The 13,334-nt window shown below is 46.2% G+C and overlaps 1 long non-coding RNA gene across 1 annotated transcript in view; it reads left to right on the top strand.

Annotated features, from left to right (window-relative positions):
- LOC144122836 (uncharacterized) overlaps nucleotides 1-9,646 on the top strand; it is a 160,687-nt gene extending 151,041 nt beyond the window's left edge. Inside the window, exon 3 of the long non-coding RNA XR_013312911.1 lies at nucleotides 9,485-9,646. This is a non-coding gene — a long non-coding RNA (uncharacterized LOC144122836). The remainder of the gene's footprint in view (nucleotides 1-9,484) is intronic.
- Nucleotides 9,647-13,334: the final 3,688 nt, after the last annotated feature.

Raw genomic sequence — 13,334 nt, 5'->3', positions numbered from 1 at the left:
TAAAAATAGCATCATTTACACAGATTCCCTGAGTATTCTCAAAGCACTGCACTCTAGAAATCCTGCTGAACGCATAATAGGAAAGATCGTAAGTAACACAGTTAAAATCACAAAACAAAAACATAACATTACACTCTGCTGGGTCCCTTGCCACGTTGGAATTGTGATTTATGAGAAAGCAGACGCATGCGCAGCACAAGCTCGAATTGGTAAAATAAAACAAGCTAACATACCACACTCGGATTTTTTGAAACTACTACACAGTAAAATCTACGGTTCGACGGAAACCCGTCTGGTCAGGTATGCATGTTTATGGCGGAACTTCTTCAGGCGCCGACCAATCGTTAAAGAGATGACGTTTCGGCCCCGGCTTACGGGGGCCTTGTTCACAACGAAAGAAAGACAGGAGTGAAGGTAAGTTATATAGGTTTCATGGTATGACGCAAGCAGCGGGAGTATATCGGGGGTAGATTGCCTTCGTTGCGGTTAAGCGTGTTTGCCGTCGTCTGAATATAAAAAGATTTTCAATAAAGCCTTGTCGTCTCGCTCTTTTCTTTTCCGATTATCTTTGCGCCGTGCCAGTCGATGTCATGACCCTCGGAGATGGCATGATCAGCCAGTGCGTTTGTTGCCACGCGCTTGTTCTTGACATCATTGTGGTGCTGCTGCAATATTTTCCGAAAATCACCTGTTTCACCAATGTAGACATTTTTCAATCTTCAATTTCAATCTTCCAGGTATCAACTGACACACAGTGCAGCATAGTTCCGCTTCCTCAGATGCCTTACTAGATATCATGCTTCAGTTTAACCTCACTCAGATAGTAAACCATCAGACTCGTGTAACAGGACTGTCGACTAACACTCTTGATCTGATATTTCTTAGCCACCATTTTACTCTCGGCAGAACTAAAGTAGACATTCTTGATGGAATATCAGATCACAAATTAATCTTTGGCAGTGTCCCCATTGTCGGCACGCTGTCATCCCCGAGATCGCAAACTGAAGTTCTCGACTTTACTAGGGCTGACGATTCAAGCATTCTAGATCACCTGTACTTCGAGTTTGACTCCTTTTATAATCTTGCATGTCGCACAACTGACATTGACACTTTATGGGAATCCTTTAAAAACATTGTATGCATTGCATTCTGAAATTCGTGCCTTGTAGAAGCAAAACAGTAAAGACACGGAACCCTTGGATAACACGTGACGTTATACATGCTAAACGCAAAGTAAATCGATTGAAAAAAGCTCTCAAATTAAAATCTTGCACTAAAACAAGGAAAAACTTCACCTTAGCAATACAGTAAATGAAAGGTCGAATAAAGCCCGCTAAATCACACTACTTTACTCGTACCCGAAACAACTTTATAAGGACGTCCCCAACAAAATTTTTTACCTACTTAAATCCTAAGAAAAATACTGATAATCCACTCTCGGAAGAAGAAAGCCTTGAGTTTCACAGATATTTGAATGATTATTTTTCTTCAGTTTTCACTAACAACAACGGTACTCTTCCTCCCTTCAGCCATTCGGGAACGAAACACATTGAACCATTAACCGTTACTGAGTGCGGGGTTTTAAATCTATTATAAAATCTCGATACAAAAAAGGGCCCAGGACCAGATATGATCCCAAATCTTTTTCTTAAAAGATATGCCGAATGGATGGCTAAGTTTCCATGCATAATCTTTAACAAATCATTAATAACGTGCACACTCCCACAGGAATGGAAACAAGCAAAAATCATCCCTTATTCACAAGTCAGGAAGCAAGACTGATGCTACTAACTACAGACCAATTTCCATCACCTGCTCAGTGCCTAAAACACTTGAGCATATTATCCTTAAGCATATAACAATTTTTCTCGAAGATGAACGTATATTATCACCATTTCAGCATGGCTTCCGCCAAGGGCTTACCACGGTAACTCAATTAATAGAACTAATACATAATTTATCGCAAAGCATAGATAGCCGAAAACAAACCGACCTAATGCTACTTGATTTTTCGAAAGCATTTGATCGGGTTACGCATAACAAACTAATCAATAAGCTTGAGACGACACTAGATCAAGTGCCTATAGTTAACTGGATTAGAAATTATTTATCAGATCGAACACAGATTGTAGAAATTAACCAACAAACTTCCCACATAGTCCAAGTTGTATCCGGTGTTCCCCAGGGCAGTGTCTTGGCCCCCATCCTCTTTTTAATCTTCATCAATGATTTAGCCGCTAATGCTAATGTCAACATACGACTTTTTGCAGACGATTGCATCATTTATAAGGAAATCAACACAGTTGATGACCATCAAATCCTTAACAATGCGCTTAAATCTATAACAAAATGGTGCATGGACTGACAGATGACCCTTAACGCTACTAAATCGGCTTGTATGACAATGACAAGGAAGAAGCATAAATCAAATTTTCCGTACATCATAAATAACATACCACTCACTACAGTCACGGAACATAAATATCTCGGTCTACTAATAACTGATGACCTCCGCTGGAACGCCCACGTGGACATGATTACATCAACAGCCCTAAAACGACTCTTTTTTATTAGACGACGTCTGCGACTAGCCCCTGCCCAAACTAAACTATTAGCATACAACACTTTGGTTAGATCTGTCTTAGAATTTGGTAACGTCATTTAGTTCCCTCACAGTAATCAAAATATTGCCAAACTCGAAGCAGTTCAAAGAAAAGCTGTCAGATTTATATTTAACAAATACCAAACAACTGACTCACCAACAGAAATAATGAAACGTGAGGGGATACAAACACTCCAAATACGTAGTAAACTCGCGCGACACAAGATGATGTATCAACTAATTCACCAGCAATTAAAACTTGACGTTACTAAATATATTTCCTTTTCTAAAGCAAGATAGACGAGTCACAAACATCCTAATACACTTAACGAGTGCCCTTTCCATACTGACTGCTTCAAATACTCATTTTTTTCCGTTTGCCACTCATGAATGGAACAGTCTAAACCCTTCAATAACTAGCAGTTCATCGTTAGGAAAGTTCAGCGCTGCTATCGAGAGCTCGGTACTTAATTAGCAAATATTTTTGTGTTTTCTTAGTTGCTAATATAGCTTCCTATTCTGTGTGCCTTTTTAATGTAAATTTGTTCAGGTATACACAGACTACCAGTATTGTTTTCGGAACTATTGCGATGTAACTCCTGTCATGACGCCTACTGTGAGATTAATTTGCCTTTTTTCGATATGGTTATGATACAGTTCGTTGTATTGTTACTCTGCGTTGTTGTATTTTTGGTTGTATTTCCATAGTTAATTCCAGTGTCTTTGCTTTACCCTTACTATTAGTTGTCTATTTTACGATATTCACCAAAATGATGTATTTTTTGAACTGTTATTACTAATCCTATTTTGCCCTCCTGCAACAATCCCAAACGCGATTACAGTATGTGTAAATAAATAAATAAATAAATAAATAAATAAATAAATAAATAAATAAATAAATAAATGCTCACAATCAGCGCTGGGAATCCTATACACGGTGCCCGGGAATTTCTCTTTCATCTTGTCTTTCACTGTAACCAACGCGTGACGGATCTTCCGCGTGGGTACATGTGCGACGTCGACTTCATACGACTGGAATATGCGGGATCAGCTTTCACTTACTCCGGGGACGTATGGTATCGGAATACTTCTCTTCTTCTCTCGCTGGGGTTGCTCTGGCGGTAGGTGAGCTAGGCGATTCTCGGATTTTCGTATGAAGGAACTGGGATTGCCCGAAGACATCAGGTTCCAGATCTGTCGCTTTCTTTTCCGGCGTACAGCACAGGTTTTCTGATCGGCAGACAAGTGAGGCGACGATGGACTTCTTGTGACAGGCCGGGTGTTCGGAACTGAAGATGAGGTACATGCCAGTGTGCGTGTCCTTCCGGTATACAATGGATGACACTGCAGGGGCGTCGCGTTTCACCAGAACGTCCAAAAAAGCCGACGACCGTCTACTACCTCTTCCGTAGTAAACTGAGGTGCAAAAGGAATGTTCTCAGAGCCGATTGCTTGATTATGCAAAAAACAGTCGTCCACATAACGAAGGAAGACTTTCGGGCGCGGCGTGAAGCTTGAGAGGGCGCGGGACTCCAGTGACTCCATTGTCAAGTTCGCAGCGGTTACAGAAATCGATGCTCCCATAGTCGTAGCATGGACCTGTTTAAATACGTTCTCCTGGAACGTGAAGTAGGTGTTTGACAAACAGAACAGAACAAGTCTGCTGATGTCTGGAACATCAACGGGTGTTCTTTCCGGTAGGATTGCATCCGCCTGGAGCGCACCTGTGCAAACCTTGACGGCCAGGTCAGTGCATGGGTCCGCTCGCAAACAGTGACTTCACGTCAAATGGCACCAAAATTTCAATGAAGTTGTGTGAGTTGTGCACGTGCGTTTCGCTTTTGCCAACCAAAGGGGAGATAACACGATGCAAATAGTTCGACAGCTTGTGAAGCGGGGAGCGGGTGAAATCGACGATTGGGCGCATTGGGTTGCCTTCTTTGTGGATGCTTGGCAGCCCATACAGAGCGGGAGCGGAACCATTGTGGCAGAGGAGGAAGTAGTAGAGGGACTTGTGTTGTGGCGGGACAAAGGAGAAGACTTCAGCCAGAAGTTTCTGCAAGTCCCTTTGCACCTTTGAAGTGGCGCCACGATTTAGCGGCAAGTACGTTCTCTAATCTTACAGCATGTTCATCATCTTGTTCAAAGAGTCTCGTTTGTCCAAGACGACCGTTGCGTTTCCCTTGTCCGCAGGCAGGATTACGATGTTCTCATTGCCGCGCAATCTTTTTAGTACATTTATTTCTTCGGGCAAAAGAGGATTAGGTTCTTGATGCCGGTTCAGACTGGAGAGCACGCTGACGACACGGGTGCCTGCCTCAACACGACGGGACGGCTCCACAGTTTTGACCGCAGTTTCCACGGCGCATACCATCTTATTTATGTCCGGCGCCAGTCCCAAATTGAAATTGAGACCGAGACTCAGCCCTGAGAGCTCAGCGTGACCAAAGTCTGTGCACAGTGGCGCGGTTGGGAGCTCGGGAATTGTCCATGCGACGAGGTACTAGCCTTTGAAGCTTTCTCGTGCGGCTTCGTCTCGACGTGACCGTGGACCAGCATGGAAGGTGGTGTGCAGCTGAATGCTCATCTTCAATTCTGCAAGGTGATCTTAAATTTAACCTAGCCTGCAGGGCACGGTATGTGATTCCTCGCTCCTTACGCCTGAACAGGCCCGTAGCAAGCCGGTTTAGATTTCACGTTGTTTCGAAAGCCGAACGCCTTCTTCTGCAAGCCAGGATCATGGACTGCAGGGAAAAGGTCTGCCGACTAAAAAACGAAGCCCTCTTCGCACGCCGGCGACTAGAATACAAGTGCCCAGATGAATTTTATAGAATCCAGATGGGACTGGGATGGCAGAAAGATAATTGAAAAAAAGAAAAGAGCAAGACAAGGCTTTATTTACCTGGAATCTTTTTATATTCAGACGATGGCAAACACGCTTAATCGCAACAAAGGCATTCTACCCCCGATATACTCCCACTGCTTACGTCATATCATAAAACTATATAAACTACCTTCATTCTGTTTTTTAATTGTGAACAAACTCCCGTAAGTCAGTGCCGAAACGTCATTTTTAAACGCTTGGTCGGCGCTTGAAGAATTTCCACCATACTGCACAGTAAACTCATAAATAAGTGGCAGATTGCATGGGAAGAACAGCATAACAACAAACTGCATTCTATAAAGCCTGTTTTGGGAGAATGGAGATCATGTAAACATCAGTAACGTTTTACCGAGGTTAGAAACAAAAGATTAGTCACTGACCAAGTCAAAGTAAAAACAATTTGACGTTTCGGAACCCGCGCGGGTTCCTGGTTCGCAAGGCTAAAATGGCAGTGGTCGAAACTAAATGCCTATTTCGATTTGAACACCGCGCCGCTCCGCTGCTGCCGCGGTTTTCGGCTCCGTCGCCGCCGCGCCGTAGAGGAGGCCGGCTGTGAGAATGTGGCCTAAGACATACATATTCAGGTACCACGATGTATACGCGTTGTGCGTTGCGTGCGGAGAGGAGGAAACGGCTGAACACTTGATACTTTTCTGTAAAGGGCTTCACCCTACAGTGGAAAGCAGAGGGGCTGATTTATCCAAGGCATTGAGGTTTAGGGACAGTGAAGGGAAAGTAGATTTTAAGTGGGTAGAAGTAACCAAGCGGAGGTTATCTGACTGGTGGCTAAAATCAAGAGAAGAGTAAAATTTCATAAGTCATGGCTAGGCGGCTTGAGCCACCGCCCGATTTAAAGGGTTCAGCCGTATACATCCATCCAGGGGCCTATTACACTGCGGAGGTAATTGGAAAGGCTGCAAGGTGGTGACCTGCTGAAATCCACGATGCGCCGCAACGGAACGCCTGGTTTGTGGATCTTGGGTAGCCCATAAATAGCAGGCGCAGAGCCCTTTTTGCACAGTAGTTGATAGTATAACTTCTTCCTGTCCGGAGGTACGAACTTGAAGACATCTGCCAGAAGCTCCTATAGCTTCCATTGAAGCACTCCAGTAGTGTCGCGCGGCAGGGCGGTGTATGTTGTTCTGTCCTCAAGCACGCCAAGCATTTATTAGTAGTAGTCTTTCTTGTCTAGCAGCACAGTGGCATTGCCTTTGTCGGCAGGTAGAACAACAATACTACGGTTGCAGCGTAGATTCCTGATGGCTTGTTTCTCGAGAACTGAAAGCCTTGTCGTGTCTTTTCGCCGTTTTGAAAGGATGCCAATGGCGCCAGTGCGCGCTTCGTTCCGGACTGCCGACGGCAACCGGTTCACAGCTTGTTGCACAGAGCAGATTACCTTCCTCTTAAGCGGTGCACGACCGGTATTGAAGTTCAGACCGCGGGCGAGGACGGATGCCTCTGTGGTTGAGGGCTGGTAGGACACGTTGACCACGTCTTGTTGGACATTCCTCGTTCCACACGGCCGTAATGCATGAGGTTTCCTTTCCTGAGACGTCGTGCACTGGCGCTCCCTCAGACTGGCAATAAAGTTGGCGTGTAGTCGAACGTCAGTGAAATCACCTTGAATGGTGCGTTCCAGCTGTCGCCGGGCAAAAAAGGCCTCAGATTCCAGGTTCTTGACGTTTCGACGACATTCTTGAGCACGTGGTTGGACGAGTCTCCGCTCCGCTTGTCGAACGATGTGGTGTCCTCAGGACGTCCTTACCGGTGTCTGCAAACGAAGAGACTTGGGCACCAGGTTTTCTCTCTTGCAAGCCAATTTGAACTTAAGATGGGATCTGAAAGCGGTGATTCTTGAGGTGAGTGAAACAGCAGCGTATTCTCGTGACGACGTCTTGTGCAAAAGCACTCCTGTAACGGACATAGTCCAGGGTTCGACAAAAATTCGTCTGGTCAGCTTTTAGTAGAAGCAAAAGATCAAGTCACTGACCAAGTCAAAGTGAAAACAAATTGTTTCGGAACCCGTACGGGTTCCTTGTTCACATTGAGGCTTAAAATGGCAGTGGTCGAAACTTAAATACGCAGAATATGACGTAATGACGGTATGTACACGGGTGGAATCGTCCCTTCCTTCCGGTTCATGGTATCAGGTGTCGTCTGGACAACTCAAGCAAAAGGCGTGTCGTCATGATCCGCTCTTTGTATACAACTGCGGCGTTGTCCCAGGCGATATCATGCGTTTTTTCGTGCGCGTGCTCGGCAATCGCATTGGAAGCTACTTTACGGTTATCAACATCGCGCTGATGCTCTTTCAATCTTCTGGGGAATTTTCCCGTTTCGCCTATGTAAACCTGGTTACAATCACCGCACGGGATTCGGTAGACAACGCCGGGAAAGCGGTTATCTGGCAGAGGGTTCTTGACATTCACCAGCATACTTCGAAGTTTGCTGGAAGGAACGTGTCCGATGCGTAGGTTATACTCCGAGAAAATACGGTATAAAGCTTCGCTTATACCACGTCCATACGAAATTCCAGCAGTGGCGGTGCAAACCTTACGACTGGAAGAGCTCGTTTGCAAAATATGTTTTTGGATCCTTTTCGCAAAATGGTCGGGATAGCCGTTAGACGAAAGTTCTTGGCGTATCATTTGAAGTTCGGCTTGCAAACCTTCCTTTTCTTTGCAGATTCGTGTCGCACGCGTCACCAAAGGTGACACAACGGATCTTTTGTAGGCAATCGGGTGATTCGAATTAAAGTCTAAGTACTTTCCCGTGTGCGTTGGTTTCCGGTATACTTTGAAGGAGAGTCCATCGCCCTTGCATTGTACCAATACGTCGAGGAACGGGAGAATGCCTTGTTGTTCATATTCGACCGTGATCTGTAGTCTCTGCTCGAATGAATTCAATTGTTGTAGTAACCGGGAGATGTCCTCTTTGTGTACGATGCAAAAACAATCACCTACTTAGCGGTAAAAAAGCTTGGGTTGCGGTGTGAATTTGCGTTTGCGGTGTGAACTTTGGTTCCGGTGTGAATGCGGAAAAACTGTCCCGTAACGGGACAGTTTTCGACACGTTTTAGGACATTTTATTTTGGTTAGGGGAGGGGAGAAATTGATGAGAGGGCAGAACCAATTTTAATGGCCACCATTTTGGATTCGATAAACCGAAACTATGCCGCCATTTCGTCCCCTGACGTCATACTCGCAAAGTTCCACCTCTGTCCACCATATTGGACCGTAACTTCTTTGGGACGCGGCAGGTGGTTGTTTCTACAATGCTATTGTAGATGGCGCTGTAATTCTCAATGCGCTGTTTTCTAGGTGCAGCCACAGATGGCGCTTTGATCTCAGGGAAGGAGACCTCAAGAAATCTCAAAACGTTATGAGTAGTTGCTGCCACAGATGGCGCTGTGATCAAGGGTGGTAGCAGACCCCACGAAATCTCGAAACGTGATGAGTGAGAGCTAACGCTCCTAAAACGGCACAAAGGACGAAGGTATAACGCGAACAAGCGCTGGAGAAACATTGGCGAGTTGGTACGAGCTCATTTTTGCTCACAGCACACAAAATACGAGAGGAAAGACGAAGGTATTACACCAGCAATCCCTGTCATACCTTGGTATTTCGTCCCGTTGTTTGTCCGTTGTGTTCAAGCATGAACAAGGATGCCTGTTCTGGTGCGACCAACGTTGCTACGCTACCGAACCTAGTGAACTTCAAGGTTAACGAGAGCAAAAAACACGTGGACGAAGAGAAGACAACACGACCCAAGCGCTTGTGTCGTGTTGTCGTCTTCTCTTCGTCTTCGTCTTTTTGCGCTCGTTAACCATGGGTACGTACCAACTAGCCCAACTTCTCACCTTAACGCCATTGAACTTGATGCATGGAAATGCGGGTGCTATGTGCCATGAAACTTTTTCTTTTTTGCATTGAGGATATCATAACCTGTAGGTGTCTGAGGACCTCGACGCTTGTTGCACTAAGCCTCCTTGCTTGCAGCGCTGCGTCAGCTGTGCCAGGGAGGGCGCCGAGAGAGCTGTGCCGCCTTCTGCATCAACGAGGGGCACTTCACGGGCGTGTGCACGCTGCCAGCCAAGACGAGCACGTGCATCTGCTTCGACGCTGTCTGACAGCTCGGCCGCGGGCCATGCTGATCACCAAAGGGCAAAATAAAAGAAAACATTCAGCCGGCCTCTCACTTTCTTCTGAGCAAGCCGGGCCTTCTATGTTCCGAAACCTCGTCCCTGCTTCACGAATCAGCTTCACCACCTACCAAAACGGCTCGTCCTCGTATGGTACCCATAGAAGCGAAATCTGCGCGAACTTAGAAAACGAAGAAGCAAAACGCCTGACAATACTCCCTCTCTCTCATTCCATAACTGTTCTTTTCAGTTAGGTGGTATCAGTCACTCTACCCTTTTAATAGCTCTCTCCGCGGCATCCTGACGTGGTGACCGCTTGGAGTTTGCGTAGAATGAAGCACGTACCACTTTTATTTTTCACGCAGGTTATTCTGGTGGCTACCTTTCAAGAGTGAGGTTTCGGGCTAGTGGGTAGTCAACATGAGGATCCATAGCGCACAGCGCTATGCGCACAGTGCATAGCATAGCACACTGTGCATAGCGCTCGTGTTGTGTCCCCTAAATTGTGTGCGCTATGGATCCTCATGCTACATTTCAGTTGGTTGGAAAACAAGCTAGCCTGTGCAGAGAAGGTGACTCGAAGTGACTGTGCGATCAGTTTTGAGGCAGATTCTTTCTTGCTACTTTGGCAAATGTGCAAGCGGGAATGGGCTGGAAGTGGTGCCATACGATCAATTTGCTGCTTTCGACCGAGCAGCACAATTCTGGCGTTCTGTCAGTCGCGCCCAGCATTGCCTTCTGTCCAACAGCATGTTTCTGCTCGACACTGTCGTCCTTTCTTGTCCGCAGCTGCTTGGGCCAAGCCTCGACATCGCCATGGCGATGGTTTGATCAAGCTTTTGCTCATCATGATTGCTGTCGTCCGACGCCAAGCAGTGCTCTTGCAGAACAGTTCTTGAGCGCCTGCATGTCCATTGCTAAAAGTGTAATGGGCGATTAGGCACAAGGCTCGTCGCTGCCGATGGGGTTGTCTAGCAAGAGCGTAAGTGCACCATAGAGATCAGCATCCACTGCCAGCATCCAGGACATGGAAGAATAAAGACGGCACGGACTTTTCAAATACTTCACGAAGTTTGTTGAAAGGTTCAGGAGCGAGGAAGTAAATTTTCGTCCATTTAGCCTTTTGCGGGGCAATGGAATACATACGGCCAACTTGGTTCCCCATAATAAATGGCTTGCAAGAGGCAGTGGAACTGGGCAGTTCGACTTTATATGTGCTCCCACGTATCTTAAAGATTTATTTATTGATTTAAAAATGGTGTCAACTGCGTCCACCAGATGAGGTAGATAGTGGAGACCTTGAAACTTTGTTCTTACTTTCGGGTGCATTGCAAGTTTTTGGCTATATTCTATCTGGAAGAACAAAAAATCAAGATGCCCGGTGAATTATTTGTTTTTATGCACAGAGAGGAACAACTCTAGATCGCAACATTCCCAAGATTTGACATTGTGTGTAATATGACAAAAATTAAAAAGGCAGCCACCATCTGGAAGACTTTGAAGTAACGAGCGTTAGCTGCTTGGTTTACTAGACGAAGAAAGCGAAGAACGCGCCAGTTGTCCAGTTACACCCCCTCAAGATACGTTCCAGACGGATCTTGCTTCGCTTGGGGGGTCAAGTTGGGCCTAGAATTCGGCTTGCGGCGCGATATGGTAACACTTCAATTAGTAGTTGCATGTATGCAATGTTTACTTATTATTATTGAGTTGTGGTGCTCATCAAAGGTACGGGAGTAGATGACGATGTCGTCCAGGTAGGCGAGGGCGTGAGGCCATTTGGCGTCACCGAGCACACGGTCAGCCAGCCGCTGAAAGGCGCTCGGGCTTCCAGACAACCCGAAGGGCATCCTAACGAGCTCGTAGAGACCCCTGTGGCATGTGAATGCCGTTCTGCACTCGTCGCCTGGTCGCATCTCTACCTGGAGATAGCCCTTGCTAGCGTCCACAGTAGACGAATACCTCGCTCCACTGAGGTTTGAGACGATATCGTCAATGCTTGGGAAGGGGTACGCATCCTTCTGTGTGACTGCATTCAATCGCCTGTAGTCCACGCAGAAGCGCGAGCTACCGTCCTTTCTTGGGGTGGGGGGGGGGGGGGGGGGGGGGGCGAGTACGACTGGGAATCCCCAGGGACTCGTTGAGCGGCGAACAATGCCCGCATCGAGCAGCTCTTGGAGCCCCGCGTCAATCACCTCCCGTTTGGCGGGGCTGACCGGTCTGGGGTTTGATTTCCAAGGCTGTGCGTCCCCTGTGCGTCCAAGGCTGTGCGTCTCTTAGACAAGCATTCAGCAGCAGCGGCACCGCAGGAGCTGCTATCCAGACCCTAAAACCTTCACCTTAAATTGCAGGAGCCGATTCCTTACGCCTAGCCTGGACGAGCTACCGAAGAATGACTGGCTATCGGAAACGTGCCATGGAAACTGGCTGCTAGTATCAATGTAGCCTCCGACGTAACCACCCAACAGCTATGAAAGCAGCGCGCCACCGAAGACCTTCTTCACAAGCATTCAGCAGCAGCGGCACCGCAGGAGCTGCTATCCGGACCCTAAAACATTGACCTTAAATTGCATGTTGGTTTTTCTTTTTTTCTTGCATCTTTTGCAATTTTTTTCTGGTAGCCGCTGCTGCTGACTGCTCGGTCTGTCGTGACGATAGGAAAAATGACTGACACATGTCTTGCATGCAACGAAGAGCTTTCTGAGGATGAAGTATTTCTAACGTGCTCGGAATGTCAGTATTAGTATCATATTGGCACATGTTTGGGGGTAAATGAAGCCACATACAAAAAAAGGCAGAAAGTGCAAAAAAAGCATGGAAATGCCCAGCATGTAAAACAGCTAAGGCTCGAAGCAACTAGAGTGGTAAGAAAACAAGCGAGGAAGAGGAAGCAAATCTTGCAAGTGAAATTGAGCATATTCGTCTCGTGCTCACAGAAGTGCTTGAGGTTAAGTCAAAAATCGACACACTAGGAGAGATAAAGGCCAGTTTATGCAGGAAATGTCCGCAAAATACGACGAAGTTTTATCAAAAATGAAACAGCAGGATGCAGACATATCTGCCCTCTAAAGCGAGTGGAAAAGCTCGAGGCTCAGGTAACAGAACAAGAAAACCAGGAATTAAGGCCACAAGTTAAGGAACTAGAGAAGAACGGCAGACGTCAAAATTTAGATATGCTTGGGCTGCCCCACCATGATAATGAAAACCTTCTGGGAAAGCTTAATGTCTTGGCCACTGATCTCGAGCTTCCGCTCCTGTCCGAGGCAGATGTTGAGGCTGTTTGTTCATCGATTGCCCTCACGGTCTATCAATGACAATGAGTTCGGGAAGAGTGCTAAGAAGGTTTCACCTGTTCTCGTATCCCGTTCAACCAGAGACGCATGGCTTTCAAAAAAAGGGCAACTAAAGGAAACGAAATCTAAAATATCCTTCAATGAAAAACTGACAGCACAGTACAAGGCGCTCTTTTGGAAATTGAAGAAAACGGCGAAAGAAATAGATTATGAGTTTGCCTGGCTAAAAAATGGAAAAATGTTTGTTTGTCGTGGCCCCGCAGCCGAGTTATCAGGATTAGGATGACAAACGATCTGGATAAGATATGTTGAGTAATAGGCGCTACACGCATCGCGGTAACTGATAGCACTGACACCCTTAAAAACGACAGTCCCGTTCACATATTCTTATGATACTGATTCGTTCAAACATTCAAA

The sequence above is a fragment of the Amblyomma americanum genome, chromosome 3, assembly GCF_052857255.1.
Source record: "Amblyomma americanum isolate KBUSLIRL-KWMA chromosome 3, ASM5285725v1, whole genome shotgun sequence".
NCBI classification, from domain to species: Eukaryota; Metazoa; Arthropoda; class Arachnida; order Ixodida; family Ixodidae; genus Amblyomma; species Amblyomma americanum.
The sequence above is the reverse complement of the archived record's forward strand: the minus strand, read 5'-3'. Positions and strand labels throughout refer to the sequence as shown.